The sequence below is a fragment of the Bacillus rossius genome (genome assembly GCF_032445375.1).
Source record: "Bacillus rossius redtenbacheri isolate Brsri chromosome 9 unlocalized genomic scaffold, Brsri_v3 Brsri_v3_scf9_2, whole genome shotgun sequence".
NCBI classification, from domain to species: domain Eukaryota; kingdom Metazoa; phylum Arthropoda; class Insecta; order Phasmatodea; family Bacillidae; genus Bacillus; species Bacillus rossius.
Genome location: NW_026962013.1, coordinates 16,798,377 through 16,815,212, shown reverse-complemented (window position 1 = coordinate 16,815,212; position 16,836 = coordinate 16,798,377). Strand labels below are relative to the sequence as shown.

General features: G+C 39.1%; 1 non-coding gene across 1 annotated transcript; it reads right to left on the bottom strand.

Annotated features, from left to right (window-relative positions):
* Positions 1-16,541: 16,541 nt before the first annotated feature.
* Trnai-aau (transfer RNA isoleucine (anticodon AAU)) lies at positions 16,542-16,615 on the bottom strand. Its single transcript has one exon. It is a non-coding gene; the product is annotated as a tRNA-Ile (tRNA).
* Between the last annotated feature and the right edge of the window lie 221 nt (positions 16,616-16,836).

The window sequence follows — 16,836 nt, the reverse complement described above, 5'->3', positions numbered from 1 at the left end:
GACGCGACGGGGTAACGTTTCATGACGTCCGGGGGCCGCTCTCGGCGAACGCCAACGAACGGGAACATTTTGGCCAGAACGAGCCCGCGCGGGGAAACTGCAAGACATTCCCGCTCCCAGCACCCACATACACCAACCTCGGCTACCCCCTTAAGAGGTCTCTCCCCCCCCCCCCTCCTTCCCCAACGACCGCTCCGTAAACGGCGATGAACGCCCGACGCGGGGCGATAACAATATTGTTCCATTTTTGGTGCGCCTTGGCGAGGGGGTGGAGGGAGGGAGGAAGGAAGGAAGGAAGGAAGGAAGGAAGGAAGGAAGGACGAAAGGAAGGAAGGAAGAAGGAAGGTAATGTTGCTACGTCGTAATCGTAGTCGCGGCCGTTGGGCGCCCGCGGTTACCTCCGATTGATCGCCGCTAGGCTAGACTTTCAGCTCCACCCCTACCCTGGAGTGAAGGTTTTTGTCGCCTCGTCCGTCCTCCTCTCCTGCTATCGTCAACCCCCTCCCCCCCCCCCTCTTCCTCCTCGTTCTACGTTCTCATCCAAGGGCCTGACACAAGACAGGGGCTACGAAATTAGTCCCTATTCCATAACTAACCTCGAAATAACGCACCAGTGTAATGGTACACACTCACAAACCATGAGTATCAACAGCAATATGATGCAGTTTACTCTTCCCGATGGGAAAGTATTTGATCCTCATTTTTGATGAATTACAAAAAAACAAAATAATGAGAGAGAATACAACTGACTTTTATTTACAAACAGAAGCCTAAACACCAATTTCCATATTTCTAACTTGAAAAATGACAAATTTCCATACAGATTTTCTTCACCTATATAGGGGATGATGAATTTTCAAAAGTCCTTTCCTAGTGCTCACCTACTTTAATAAAGGAACTCTACGCAAAATTTCATGCTTTTAGATCCACCGGTTTAAGATGTTCGTTGTGTGTCAGTCATTCAGCGTTAGAGTTTCATTAAGTACACTGTCCTATTTAGAGTAAAAAAAAAGAATGTAAAAATTGCTATCCAGTATATATGTGTTCAACGAGCCATGCGGTTTCACACGAAACTTGGGTTCTCAGACCGCTGGGCTAGTGCTGAAAGGCAATTAAACATGATTCACATCCAGTCATTTTAAAATACCAATTTAAATTCTTATTATTCCTTTGAACTATTTTATTTTTTAAATCACAGTATTCCTCATATGTAAAAAAACCATAATATATTACATTTATAATGATGACAAACTGTAATATGTATACTTCATATTTTATTAAAATATTTCTTTTTAATATACAGTAACAACTTTTCACTTTATTTTTTTTCTTTTTAATCAACTACAGATCAATCCTCGAATCCATAAAACAAACGAGATGACATTGCATACTTTCAAAATTTTGTACAAGTGAATTTCGGACTATGTTTAAAAAAAAAATCTGTTGGAAAGTGTGCTAGAACCAGGGCCGCGGTGCGAGCCAGGCGCCTGCTGGTCAATCAACCGAGCCAGTGGCTCCCGCGCGGCCCGGTCTGTCCACCACCCCCCCCCCCCGCTTCCTCCTTCCTCGACGCTGACATCAAGGCTTACAGAGGCCGCCGCGTGGAGTGGCGTGAACAACGCGCCGCTGTTCTGGATGCTTCGGGCGTCGGGTCGGCTCGGGACGACGCGACACGTCACAACCATCCCAGTCAGTTCCGGAAAGACGGCCGACGTGTATAAAAGCTGCGCCGCCGGCCTCCGCGGGGGTCCCAACAGGCGAGTGGAGTGAAGTGCGAGTTTGGCGAGCGGCACAAGCGCGGAGCGACGGAGCCGCGCGATTGTGACCGAGTGGCGCGAGACTGTGTGTGTAGACAAGTGCGAGATAAGGGGCGAACCACTGTTGAGCCTAGCTCCAGTGAGGAGTGTGAACTGTGGACTGGACGGATAGTGAATTGTTAACACACATTATGAGTGGTGTTTTAGTTAGAAATGTAAATATTAGTAGCAAAAAATATATAAAATTAATTGGGCTATCCTTACGAACCCGATTTTCCCCACCCGTAACAATAAAATTTAAACCAAATTAACACTATAAGTGTGTCTTAAGAGTGTCTGTATATAAACACCAGCTGGTAGCTATAATTTTATGAAATGCTTTGTATTCAAAAGAAACTAAGCATTTTCCGACAACCCAAAAATTTGTTATTTAAAATCTTTAAATACTTATGATCATAAATTAATTTTAGTGTACCGAAATTATCGCTTTCGTTGTGGACATATACAACACTATTTGAAAGGTTGTTCATACTGTAAAAGTGATTTTTTTTTATAGCAGATGTTTATAGTTGTATGATGGTGGAAACATTCGTGGATTATGTTGCTGCATAACTTAAAAAATTTAATTTATTTCGTTTCGGAAATCGAAAATGGACCGTATAGATGTTGGGTGTAAAATATTAACAAGTACTCTCTCAAAACAAGATACTGATGAGAAAATAACAAGACTATGTTAAAATATATATTTGAGCATGTATGTGTAAAACGTATTTTGACAAATCAAAGCCACGAGACATTTAATCCGAATATATTAGTTATTGACAATACAATGCAGGATATGGTAACTACTACATCTTTGAAATGCGTATTTTCTTACATATTATTTAATGGTGATTTTTCCGTTTTTGTTAACAAAGTTTTTTTTATACTTATACAGAGACGTACTAGCTACGCACCACCCCAAAAAAGAAACGAGACTGTCCAATAAGGAGCTTTCGCCAACATGGGAGAGTGACGACTCGTCCCTCTTCACTTCCAAACCTTGCTGTCTCATCAGCGTCTGCACATCGTCCTGCGACCAATCCCCGAGACTTCATAAGAAGTTATCAGTCCTTGGAGACGGCTATTCTGGCTGCTGTACTAGTGTGGCACTCTGAGCGGCCTTTTCCTGTCACGTCTGGATCTTAGTCGTTGGCGGCGGGTGGTTGAAATTGCTGGCTTCCGCCCCCTCACCCTTAACACCCACCCCCCACGCACACCCTTTGAGGAGGGGGGGGGGGGAGGCTACCAGCGGTTGGCGCCGGCGCTGTGACGTCGGCAGGGTGGAGGGCGAAGAATAAAGAGTGCATGGGTGTATATACTGCTCGTCGGCTCGGCTCACTCTCCATGCTACTCTTTCTGCACAGCTGAAACCCAGCCAAGGTGTTTCGGCCTGGGACGAACCTAGGCCTGTATTCCAAGATACAAATATAAGGGTTTAGGTGTTGAATATGCTGCAACCTGTACCCTAACTGTATTCATAGCGCAGTCCCTTAATTTTAGGTACCGGTTTTTGGTCTCCTATCCGTTGCTGATCAGTTGCCTAAAATTACGCGAATGTGCAGAGCTCACTTTTGACGGAATTATATATAATGTTTATATAATATATATAATGTAATCTATGTCACTACCAGCACATAAACTATCCATATGCATATAATCATGTTGATACGTTGCTCTGTTGCTGCGCGAAAGAAAGACAGACTTTCACATTTCTTATATTATTATTAGGGATTGTTACAAGGCGGCCAGAAATGGCTGGAGCGGCGTAATGGCCACCCTTATATCTGGGGAAACGTCGCCGCAACACAGGTAATGCCCGTCACTTACCCTTCCACTACCAGTACATGCACCCTCCATTAGTAGGCCTCTTTCTGTCCCGCGCAGTCCGGGCGCCTCAATGTCTCGACCGGAGGGTTTTTGCAGGGACCCAATTATTATTTTTTTCCTGAAATAACTAAAACTATGTGCACTTGTTTGGGAGGAGTCTGGGTTAGGGAATATTCTAAGTGCTCCTCAGGCCGACGACTGTACTCCTAATCATGCAGGGCTTCAGCCAGGCAGAAAGGATAGCATGCATTAAGTGCTTCTTTTGGGGATTGTCCAACCATGGCAGCAATTGATACCATGAATAACTCTCCTATCTTAGATCTAGACTGTAACAAGTTAAGTTGGGCCCTAGGAGGTAAAACCTGCATACACAGAGAAAACCCTGGACTCATTCACGCGGGGTTAAATTATTGGAAGCATTAAGCAGGCAGGTTCAGTAAAGGACAAGAAGGATGGTCCAGGAAGAAGAGTTGGTCGGGGAAAGGAAGTTTCAACCATGCTGGGGTCGGGAGCTTGGACCTTGCGGTCCGCATTGGTGTCTGTGTGCGTCTCGGTTGTTACCACTGGCGTATACGCCCCTGGCGGCGAGCGTCGGCTGGCATGTGCCCACAGCCCCGTCGCGTGAAGTGGCGTAACTAGGACGCCATTGTTCTTGCAGCTTCGAGTGTTAAGTTGGGGACTTCGGTGGCTTGACACCATTCCATGGGGCGAAACCAGAAGCATAAAAAATGGGACTGACCTACGAGCTGGGGAGAGTGAAGTGGAGAGGGTGAGAGACCTCTTGGCGAGTGATAGCGGGCGACGAGCGACGGGCCTCGTGTGCTAATATCGGAGCATCGGGGTCGGCGGACAAGTGAGCAGCGTGAAGCAGAGTGTTGGGACCGAAGTGGGACCTCAAGATTCGTACGTGTCCCGTGAGACACTGAGCTATACCCGAAGTATCTTAACGGGATTGAAACGAGAAGAAATCTGCGGTGATTTTTACTCTCAATGTTAAACCACGCGGTTATTTGTGTTCAGTAAAAACTAAAATGATACAAAAAAGTTAACAATGGTAAAATTACTTCATTAAAAAAAATTGTGGACGGTAAGAAATATTTTAGTCAGTAAATACATGAAAATAATGTCGTAGTCTTGAGAGAATCATTTACGAATTAGAGACAGAAACATTTGCTGACAATAAGCCACATCGTGAGCATTAAAAAATAAAATTAATATATAAAAAATTTTTGGTTTGGGACCGAAGTAAGACACAATGATTAGAGAGCGCCACTGTCTAGCCGAGCTCTAGTGGGGAGATTAAAAAGTAAACTTGTGAAAGTGTAATTAGTGGACATCCATTTAGATGGTTTTAATTCTTGAAAAAAAAAGTGGTCACAGCAGTTAATAAATAAACACTCATTAACCAGAGCCATCCTTTTTCGACGTGAACTCCACAATTGTAATAATAGCTATGTTAATTTTGACTGATATTTGCTCTCGTACCTCAATTTTTTTTTTCATTTAAATTAATTTTTTTTTGTAACAGAGAAATCGGATCTCACTGATTGCCATTTGATACGTTTCCGCGTCAATGTGGTACGGGCCTATCTGATTGGCGACATTTTGGCCATCAAGATTGTGTGTGATGAATGTCGCGCCTGCGTGCTGTGAGCGTACGGAACACCCTGTGGCAGTTTGTCCGCTCTAGTGATCAAACTTATAAATATACCGTATTAAAGTCAAAAAATAAGCAAAAACATTTATTCAGACTTTTTTTCGCGTTGGTCCTTTCATCATTGTGATAATCTAACTTTGGTTTATTAATTATTTATATTTATTATTTAAATTTATAAAGAAGTGAATCATTAAAAAAATTGTTTTATCACTTTAATGTACATGCCCTGGTATTTCAGTATCATGTTTTAAATTACTCTTCTAATGTTTATAATTAGTTGATAGTTTTTGTGTGCAGCTAAAACAAAGCTAGGTTGTAAAATTTTACTCGGGGATCAAATTTCTCTTCATGTATAGAAAATTATAAGCGATGACACATTTATCTCAAGGTTAAAGGTCAAAGATCCAAGGGATAACCTGAATACCACAAACCCTTAATCATGTTCTCAGTCTCGCTGTACCTTAATACTTGTGACAGTACAGACTTTTTTTTAAACTCCCTAAAATTTAATTTTACTGTCATGGAAGGGTGCTATTTCATTTCTACGACCTAAGCAGCTCACAACCGTTTTTTTCTCTCTCCCCACTCTGGTAGTGGGCTGTGGGGGCTGTGAGGGGAAGTTAAAACAAAATGGCGCCCAATGAAATGCTCAAGCCAATAAGGAACTGTTAAAGAAAAAAATAAAAATAAAATATTAACAAAAGTTATATAAATAAAGAGTATTTTCAAGTAGTTCCGTGTGAGGAAGTATCCGGGGACCAGAAGTCACAGAAAGGTAGTTAAGATATTGTGTCAATACTTTGAGCTTTGTTTTCATTTGAAAATATAGTGTTACCTGGGGTATAAGTTATTAAGAGCAATTTTGTGGCCGTAAGAGAAATCCATGCAAATATGAATTGGTAAACAACACCTTAATTAAAAAAAAACAAAATATACATTTGACATTTAAAGTGCATATTATTCAATTGTTTGAAAATATTTCGTAGCAGTGTGCTTTAAAATACTTCCGGTAGCTGAGCGTTACGATAATTCCTATCATTGATTCCTCGTGGTGTATCTAGTAGGACAATAAATAAAGCTAAATAAAAAAAAATCTCATTCGGTTTCACGAAACTTAATACCAACAGTTCGGCGCTGTAAACATTCTCATATGCGCGCCTTCTGCTACAGTTTACATGTCAGACAGTGCTTACCGCAAAAACCCATTAAGGGTATGGTGAACGAAGGAGCTGGGATAATGGAGAGAGAACTTATTAAGATCACGCTTCGCCTGCGAACTCCCAAGAAGCGACTGGCAATGCTCCCGTGCATATGTTGGTTGGGCAAACTTTCTGAAATGGGTTGGCGGGTGTTTTCGCGCCATTTTCAAACCACTCTAGATTTATAACAGGTGTTAGATTACAAACAACAATTAAAAGTCTTTGCACTTTCCTATGGTAGGCTCGTCACGGGGATTTGTTTTTTAAACGTGTAATATTTTTTTGGCCAGGGAAAAAAACTAAAACGAGTGTTTTAACGGGCGGTTTTTAGTTATGAAAAATTTTACGCACAGTACTGTTTAAGTGGGAAATAAACGTGCAGGGAGCCTTAATCTCTATTACTCAATCTTAAGCTATAGGGTCACTGTACATAGTCACTTGTTTAATTTTCTTATTACTGTCAATTTAATGATATTCCTGTAAATTTATTCCAATAGGACTGTTTGCACCAAATATCCAATACACGTTATTTAGCTCGAGTGACATGTTGCCGCTATTTGAAATTATTTAATAAATATCTGTTAAAAAAAATTTGAGACGAAACTATAGTCATGAATTTACAGGAAAAGTGCTTGGATAATTTTAATGACAAGAACACAAGCTGACCATCACAGCGTGTGAGGCTGAGCTGTAAGTAATATAGTCGCGCGTAAAGGCGAAGAGAGGTGCGATGCGCGAGCCGGTGTCGCCCTTAGCGACCCGGACCCGGCCTTCTCGGTGCTCTGTGTTTAATAAATATTGCAATTAATAAATTACAATATACATTCAGATGGTTGATTTATTTTCGATATTAATTAAAATTAATTTTTATGATTTTAATAATTTAAATAATTAATTTGACACACATGTTTATGTTAGGTAATATGAATACTGAGTATTTATTTGATTTTTAAACTTGATTTAATTTATAGTTTACCAGCCATATTTATAATATTACTCGAGTCCTTTTATAATAATATTATTTCTATAAATTATTTGCATGCAAAATTAATGTTTTTTATTACGCCAAGCACATATCTATATTATTTTTTTTTTACTTTTGGCCTCTAAGAACCTTAGGCAATTGTAAAATTAATGCAACTGGTCCGAAGGTAAATTTAATTTATAAGCCCTGCTTTAGCCTGAATCTGAAATAAAAAAAAATCATGTTTGCGAGGTTAATATTTAAAACGTTATTAAGGCCATGCGACCCATTTAAGGTCAATATTTTACATGAACATTATATACATTATATAGTAGACGGTTTGAGTGGCTTAACTTTCACAAATTAATATATACATAAATTACATTTTTCTGCATAATTAGCTACCAATTTAATTTTTTTTTTTAAAGTTTTTTGGGCCTACAAATAAGGTTACCCAAATTTTAGAAAGAACAAACACATTTTAGATTTAAAGGCAATGATACTGGATGGTGTATGATAGGGTTTAATTTCTTTCCGAAAATTTTATTTAATTGTAACTTTATCATTAAATATTCTCAAATTTGTGAAGATTTTGACAGCTAAGTAAAATAAGATAACTTTATCTGAAAGAATTTTAAAAGTATTAACTATTTAAAACATTTCATCCTCTTCGTCTGTAGGACCCAAAAATGTCTAAGTTCATTAAGCATCTTGTTCCGCCAGAATTATGGAATGGAGCCATATGTATTTTTTTTTTTGTGAAAGTTAAGTCACTCAAAACGTTCTAAATGTTTGACAGTGTTTGACGTAAATAAGAAATAATGACCTAAAAAAAAATGGGACGCGCCCACTTACAGTGAGACGATAGTAGACGTTTCGGTTACTGTCCGAATTTACATCCTGGTACACGCACAAAACGTTTAGGTCTGAATTTTAAAGACATTTCACCCCAAAACGGCTTTACCTCTGCTCGCTGGATGCGAGTTAGACGCTCGTTTCCTGTTGCGCCGTACACTGATGAACTTTCACCTGCCGGGTTTGCTCTTTTAATCCAGGAAATCTCTATCTCTCTCTCTCTCTCTCTCTCTCTCTCTTCGGGGGAATGTTAATCAACTTTGCTCGCGGCGAACCCGAGCAGGCACAGCCCCGTTTGCCCGCCAGCTTTCAAAAGTTCCGGAGCACGACCGAAGTCCTTAATCATAAAACTAAACAGACGCTCCCGCTCTTCCTCGAGATTCGCGCGCGCGCCGCGAGACGCTGCTCCGGTATCCCGACGAGATGGGAACGAGAAACGACCTGCGCGAGAGAGATCTGCGGCGGTTTCCATTCACGATGTTTAACCATGCGTGCGTTTGTGTTCATGGAAAAGCAAAGACGTTACAAGAAAAGTAAACCAAGGTAAACAAGTTGATCTCAATAACTTCACTGCAAAAAAAGAATAATGGCTTTTGTAGACGGTCCGAAATAATTTCGTCAATAAATACACCAAAATAATTTCGTAGCCTCGAGATAAAAAGTTTACGTATTAGAGACAAAAACATTTGCTTACATTAATAAGCCACTCAGTAAACTAAAAAAAAAAAAAACTGTCGCTATAAATTTTAGGTTTGGGTATATATTGACTAAAATATTTCAACTGTTTATATAGTTTTTTTCTAGTGTTACTTCCACGCGAATTAAAAAAATAATATTTTTAATAAGATAAAGATACAGTTTTCATGACTTTTTAAAGACTTTAATAATTCTTTACGAATACTTTTAGGGGCTAAAAGATTGGGACTCGCCATATGACTAGGAGGTATTACATACCACAAACAAAACTCTCCGGTCATGCGCCCTCCCCAAAATTCTACGCTGCGTCCGCCAGTGCTTTCACGAGAAGTTGTCTATGGCTTTGCACTAAACACTAGTTTCAAGTCGACTTGACGATGAGGAAGGCTGTAAGCTGGTGAATATTGGGAAACGCGGCAGTTCCCTAACTGCATCGGGGCTTTGGATGGGAATCACGTAATAATACGAGCTCCAAAATTGTCGGGAAGTCTCTAGTGGAACTACAAGAAGACTTAACTCTATTGTGATTCTGGCTCTGGTTGATCCGTGTTACAGTTTAATTTTATTGGACGTAGGAGCTCATGGCAGAAAATCAGATGGTTGCGTTTTGTCCTATTCTAATTTTGGAAGAGCACCACACAACAATAAAGTTAATATCCCGGAGGAAAAAATCCTTCCTGGAACAGATACTGTACTTCCAATGGTTATAGTAGGCGATGCTTTCCCTTTCACAACTGACATCATGCGACCATTTCCTGGCAGATATATGACTCATGATAATATAATTTTTAACTATCGGTTAAGAATGATTGTATTTAAGCGTGGCGTCGATCGAAGCACAGGCACTGCCACAGACATCTCAAATACACACACAGTCTGTGTGTGCGCGCAGTGACGTTTAAGAGGGTCGAAAAGGGGGCAGAGGGGGTAAAATACTTAGAGGTCCGTTTGAGTTTCGAGAATTTTTTTACTTTCAGGGGTTGGCAGTCCGCGGCTCTTTTCATAGGATTTTACAGCTCTACAATTCACTGCGCTGATACAGAAAAAAAAAAGTTAACAAAATCAAACGGCCCAATCACAACGCATGTTTTCAACCTGTGCGCCGCACCTACCATCGCACCGCCAAACCTCGGCACTCACCCCGGGTGCATTTTTATTTTAATAATTAATTAATTAATTCAGTTTTTGTTTTATCAGTAGAACTCTACTAATGACTACCATTTTTTTAACATTTGTGTGTGTTTTTCCTAAGTAGAATTTATTTTTGAGACTTTTATGTTGAATCTGTGATTAAAATATTTTGATTTAGCTCATTTTTTACTGTCTTAAAATTCAACGTAGATACATAGAAAAAACATGTTGCAACTCCCTAAAAAATTGGAAAATCTGTTTACTTAATATTCGGCCTCACTCGAAAGTCTGCCGACCCTCGGTTTAGGTAAAACTGTTGCTGTTATTGCTGTTATTGTGTTGCTGTACCCAAGAAACTAAACGTCACTAGCCAGTTGGGCTAACGTAGAGCAAGGAACGGTATCGTTTCTTGTAGCTACACTCGAGCACAAAGTTCCACACGTTGGCAGCAGAGAGTGCTGCAAGCGTTTCGTCGCTAGCGCCTCGCAGCGGCCGGTGTCGCAACTCGGTGCACGAGAGGCCGCCAAAATGCGCTACAGTAAATCCTTGTAGCTTCAAGGGGGATGAGGCCTCGCCATCTTGCCATTTCAAATATTTTGAAAGTGCTTGCAATAGAGCTGGCAGTCTAAGTCGTTTGGTTTGACATGGCATATGTCTTAGCTTTGGCTATTCGTTGGTCAACACTTGTGAACTGGTGGGATTATCATGTCAGTTGTAGTTACCCGCGTGAAATATCAGTTATTTCCTCGCGGTGCTTACAGACTAGAGCCTGTTAGTAAACATGTGGCTGCAACAAGATGTATAATGTCTGGGCGATACGATTTATATCTTTACAGGCCAAATTTTGGGATAAATAGTTCAACATTATAATTATAGCAAAATGATGAGAAAATCCAAGATGGCGGGCCAAGTCCCCCGTAACCGCAGATACTGGAAGAGTCCAGACGGAACATATTCTAGAAGAAGTGAAGCCCAACAAGCAGGATCATTGACAGGCTACACCTGGACATTTTACCTTACAAATATGGCGGTCATAATATCAATTCTGTGTTTTACAACTCCAAAAAAAAAAAAAAAGCTAGTCTTTCAGTTGGCTGATTTCTGCTCCCGTTTGTTGAACCTTTTGACCTGGCAGGCCATAGACAAGTATTTGTGTGTGTGTGTATATATATATTTAAAACATTTGAATAACGTGTGAATGTGTAGGTAGCTTCCCAGGCGTAGTTATAGTTTCATGGTTTCTCTTGTATTTAAGACTGCGATAAGCTGGTCCCTCGCGCGTCTACCTGCGAATGATCAGTCCCGACGCACGCTTCGAAAGGCAAGATCCTGCGGGTGCGTTCAGAAAGTTATGGTGGGACAGACCAGCGTGTGACAGGACTGAAAAAAAAAAGTTTTCTTTTTCTTATCCTTTCGCGATACCATTTAAACGAAGCGAACTATGGTTTCCCCTTCTCAACTTTTTTTTTTTTTTTTGTAATTTGTCACGCTTGAAGAGCTTATCAGCCCGTATGTTTTATGGGCATTGCGGTGTGCGGTTTTTCCACCCCACCCCTCCTTTTGCAGATAACAGTCCAGAAACGTCGGGAAATTTTCTCGTTTAAAACTTTTCCATTTCCCTCCTGCATCCCCCACACCGCCTCTAGCTCCCCTCTCCTCCCTCCCCGAACCAACACACCCTATCCTACAAACCCCTTCCAAAGACAATTCTGGCCGATTCTTCTTCGTAAGATCGCAGAGGAATGCTGATGCTGAACGAAGCGTGCGAAGGATAAGCCACCCCTACAGGTTGCCGCCTATTGTCTGTCTCATGTAACTTGCTTCAAAACTCACAAGTCCTCAAAATACTACCAATGCTCTCTACGTGTCCTTCTGTACCACGGAACTTGTCTAAAATCTAACGATTATCAAAAGTAGAGCCATTGGTCTACGTATCCTTCGGCCATCTAGTTTACCAACAGTGTTTGTGTTAAAGTTCCATATCACGTATCCAAGTTTATTGCGTGATCGTGATGGCGTGATCTTGTGGTACATGATGCTTGCTGTTATCATTTAGTACGTAAAAAAAACCCTGGGCATGATATAAACTTGTGATGTAACAATATTTGTTATTGTGGGTTGAATAAGAAATAAATAAAAATTCCACAAAACTGAACATAAACGGTTTGTATTGAGATGGTTCAGTTTATATTTTGGATTTGATCTTTCGACGTACTAAATTAAAACAGTAAGCGTCACGTACAACAAGATGAACGTTTACAGGATCAAGCCACCAGGATCAAGGGATAACCTTGGATACCTGGTATTACTAGTATGGAACAATTGCCAGTGTTTGTAAACAACTTCATGTGGTTGTAAGTACACCATAGAATCCATTAAAATTGTTTGTTAATCTTATTGTTGTTATCTAAAACATTTTTCTGCAACAATTTTTTATAAATCGAGCCATTGTTTTAATTTTAAAAAATCAAAACTTCCTAAGTATCAAATTCATTCGAATTGTTTTAAAACCATTGAATATTATACGACCTATTATTAGTGCAAAGTAATCAAATAGTGTTTTAAGGTTAACAAAAATGGTACATCTACCTTACTAGGCATAATATGAAATTGGTTCTAAGTTATTCAATACTGATGTATTAAATTTAAATATTCAAAATATTTTCGTGGCATGGCATATGAGAAAATCTTTATTCTATCATTTTAGAACAAAGTATGTTATTATTTTTTAAAATGTTTCAGGAGTTTATAGAAGTTTATAAAACATTTCCAGAATAAATAGGTACGTTGAAATCTACCTACGTGTGTAGGCTTTGCCAAAAGGGATTTTTTACTATGCGTATTAATGCGTGCAGTTAGTAGTGGAAATCTATTCAGAAAACGGTTTACAAACAACTTTAATTATTAGAGGTACTGGGACATCACAAAGGATAAATTCCCGGTTAAGAATCTGATACCAGTATTACCACGAACACAATTTTGTAATGAGATAGATGCTTTCATTTAAATGTACAAATTATGGAAAATATCTGTAATTTTACGTAAATATTTCTATTACATTGAAAACTATTTCAGTAATCTCCATAAAAATATAACTTATATGTGTTGCAGAAAGATATTGGTTAGCAACAGTACATCAGGTGCCTGTTTCTTTTATAACGTTCCAAATGCGTCGTGGACACCGAACATTATATCCTTCAACCATTAGTTTAACTTAGTCAGTATTTATTCTTCAAAAAATTTCCAGGTAGTGAATTTTTTTTCCAAACAAAAAGGGATTGATGTCCTACAGGCAAGATGGAATCCCAGCACCTGACGAAATCCGTCTTTGTGAATAATATATCTTCTTCGTCTGACGGGCCACCCGCCCCTTTCGCAGTGACGACATGGAGGAACTTTGTGTTTGCGAGTCTTCCATCGCGCTATCTTGATCGCGACACCCTTTTTTCTTCTTCTTCTCAGTTTAACATCGATCTCGAGTTATCTCTCCCTCTCTCTCTCTCTCTCTCTCTTTCAGCTCTGCCTGGTGAGAAGTCACCACATTCTTCGCTTCGTTTTCACAAGTAAATATTTCAGTGGAGAAATTTAGAAAGATGAAAATGTTCTTTTGAACACAACCACCCCTTTTTTTTTAAAAAAAAAAGCCGTGGAATTTAGAATTATGAGAAGAGGGCAATCTGTGACGTTGTTAAAGTCACTTATTTTTTACCTTACCAGTCGCCAAATTGCGACTCCCAAAACATATCCGAAATGGGTTTTTTTTGGCACGAATGATGATGGTTAGTAAGTAGAGATCCGAAAAAATTCACGAATTCGTCTGTACTCAGGGTAAAATTCAAACACTAAGTTGTGCTCAATAAATGTTTGCGTTCCCATTGGTTGATTAGTTAGCGATAACATTTAAATCCTTCTTAATTGGCGCTTTATGATTAGCTTACCTGTCTCCTAGCTTGGCATCGTTGGCTCACGATCGTAGAGGGGCGAGTTCAGGTAAAGAGGCTTCGCACAGAGTAATTATGTAGTAATGCACGCATGGCCACCTCCTGCCGAATAAAATAAACAAATAATTATATATATCTTGGGCATACTTGATTAACATACAAGAATAAAGGTGTTTACACATACGGTTCCAAATGATGATACATTTTAAAACTTGTACAAGTTTTTTTTTAATTCAGTAAAACTGGTAGCTCTTTAACCCCCACTCCCTTGGAATCTTTGCATAAATGATACCTAAAAAATGTTTTCCCGTTTCTGAGTCATACAAGATCGCTCTACTAAAATGCGTGTCAAAACTTCAACGAATTTGGCATCACCAAAATACATTCCTTACCGTGCGGAATCATAAATGCTTTTTGATACTTTGAGGTATTTTTTTTTTTTTAATTTGGTGAAGCTTAGGTTTTGTGGTCGCAGCTTCAGCGAGCTTGCACAATACAAGTGGGACGAAAAGAAAATCAATTTATTTCGAGGGAATGCTGACTTAAAGTAGCCGTCGAAGCTGTCGGCGCAACATCCGGCCAACGGCCGTCGGAGAGCAAAGTTGGCAGCACCAAAGACGCATAGACCGTCGGTACGGTGTCCGCGAATCGAAGATCGAACACTAAGCTGCTTCTTGCGAGCTTGTTGTTACAACCAGAGATGAGGAAATATACCTACAAATGGAGCATAAGGTCCTATTCGTGCCTTTAGAAAGAATGGGGAGGGGGGAAGGTGTGAAGCCAAAGGGGATTTCAGTGTACTACACGTACCAATATGGCGGCCGTTTGTTTACAAATGTATCAGATGTACCTGTATTGGATGTTAAATTGGAGAAAAATGTCGACTCATATCATTACATTTGTATTATGAATTTTCTTTTTGGACTTTTAATTTATTTAAACATACTAATCAGTAATATTTTGATCTAATTTTATTTCGGACAGCTTAACTACAGTCGTTAATAAAAGCAGGCTAAAACAGTTGATACAAATATAAACAAATGTCCGTCATATTGGTATGTGAGAATTAGAGGGGAAAAAAATGAGGAAGAAACGGTCTCACGTCAGACGGCTAATGCTCCATCTGTATCCTTTCCTAATCTCTGGTTCCAACACATCGGCGTAGGTTCAGGATTGCAGGCAGAATTTCATTTCGTGGGTGAAGGTTGTTTTAGGGGGGTGGGGGGTTAGAACCTCTTTGCCCACTGTCTGCTTTCAAATTATTTCCATTTGTTGGTAGAAATCAGATTTTTTTTTGCGTAAACTTTACTGCGTACACCATTGCTGTAGCTCTTATGTTGTTTGCTTCCGCGTTTCCGTGTTCATAGGGCTTTGAAGAAGCTCAGTGGGGGGAAAAAAAATATTAACTTCTCAACATTCCTGAGTGCTTTATGATAACAATGTAGATTCATCAATTTTTCACATAACGTTCGCTTACAGGGTAACTTTTGTGACTTTTTTTAAAGCTAGTGTCACTGAGAATGGAAATTTGTAACAGTGTGATCTTTAAAATGTTATTTTTTTAAGATAAAATTTGTGGCCTGGAGATTTATGAAGCGGAATGCATTGTAGTTTTATTTTTAACGCGCTATAAAATGGCAGGGTTGTCGCGTGGAAGATAGGTGTGAACAACAGTTTAGTGACTCGAACTCAACGTTGATAAGGTATTTTATGGCGGATTTATCGCCGTAAACGCTGCTGCTGCGCGTCTAGACCACAGACAAGCAAAATATTTTATTCCAGGTAGCAATTTTAAGTTACAGTTATCTCCGCTAGCGTGGACTCGTACATATTCAACTAAACATATTTCAGTACGAATTTGAAGTAGGTGGGAAGAAGTTATTTTTCCTCGATTATCTTTTCATCCGTCTAAAGTAACGGATTTTTTTTAATTGTTGTACTTATAAACTTGACCAATTCTAAGAATACATTTATCTCAAATGAATGCCAGAAAGTTACAAAATACACATATCTGAACTCAGAAACTTGCGACTTGAACGCTGTCGGAAGTAAAAAAACGGCTAGTTACATTAAAATCCAATTAATTTGAAATAATTTATGAAGATATTACCAATAATAGTAAACAGTTATACTAAAATATGTAGTCATACTTTATTTACTGCGAAACAAAACAGTATTAATAGAAAAAATTATAAATAATGGTAGAAAAACATTAACACTCTAGGATCTCTTGTGAAATGGAATAGCAACAATGAGATAAAGACTAAAGGTTTGACTTTTGTTATTATTAATTTTCACTTACAAAAACCACCATGACAATAAAATAGTGTAAACTTACATGTTGCAGTTCACAGATTATGTATTTAACCTAAATGTAAAAAAATGAAACAAAAATATGAATGTAAAAAAGGAAGGAAAAAAAAAATCTTTCAAATTCTGCTAGAAAATTAATTTCCATGGATGAAAAAACTTTGGCCCGTGGGGGGATCGAACCCACGACCTTCGCGTTATTAGCACGACGCTCTAACCAACTGAGCTAACGGGCCAGTTATACAGAATAGTAGACTTTATAGTAAATACAGTGCTAAAATAATGTTTTTTCCTGCTATCATCTTAGAGAACAAAATATTATGATATTTGTAGAACTCTTAATGGAATAGCCAACACGGCCTTTCGTGAAAAGTCTAGTATTTCGCTTCATGCATTCTTGCAGTTTTTAAAAAGTTTGTGGCGCAATATTTCAGCAAATCGTAACTACAATTTGTTG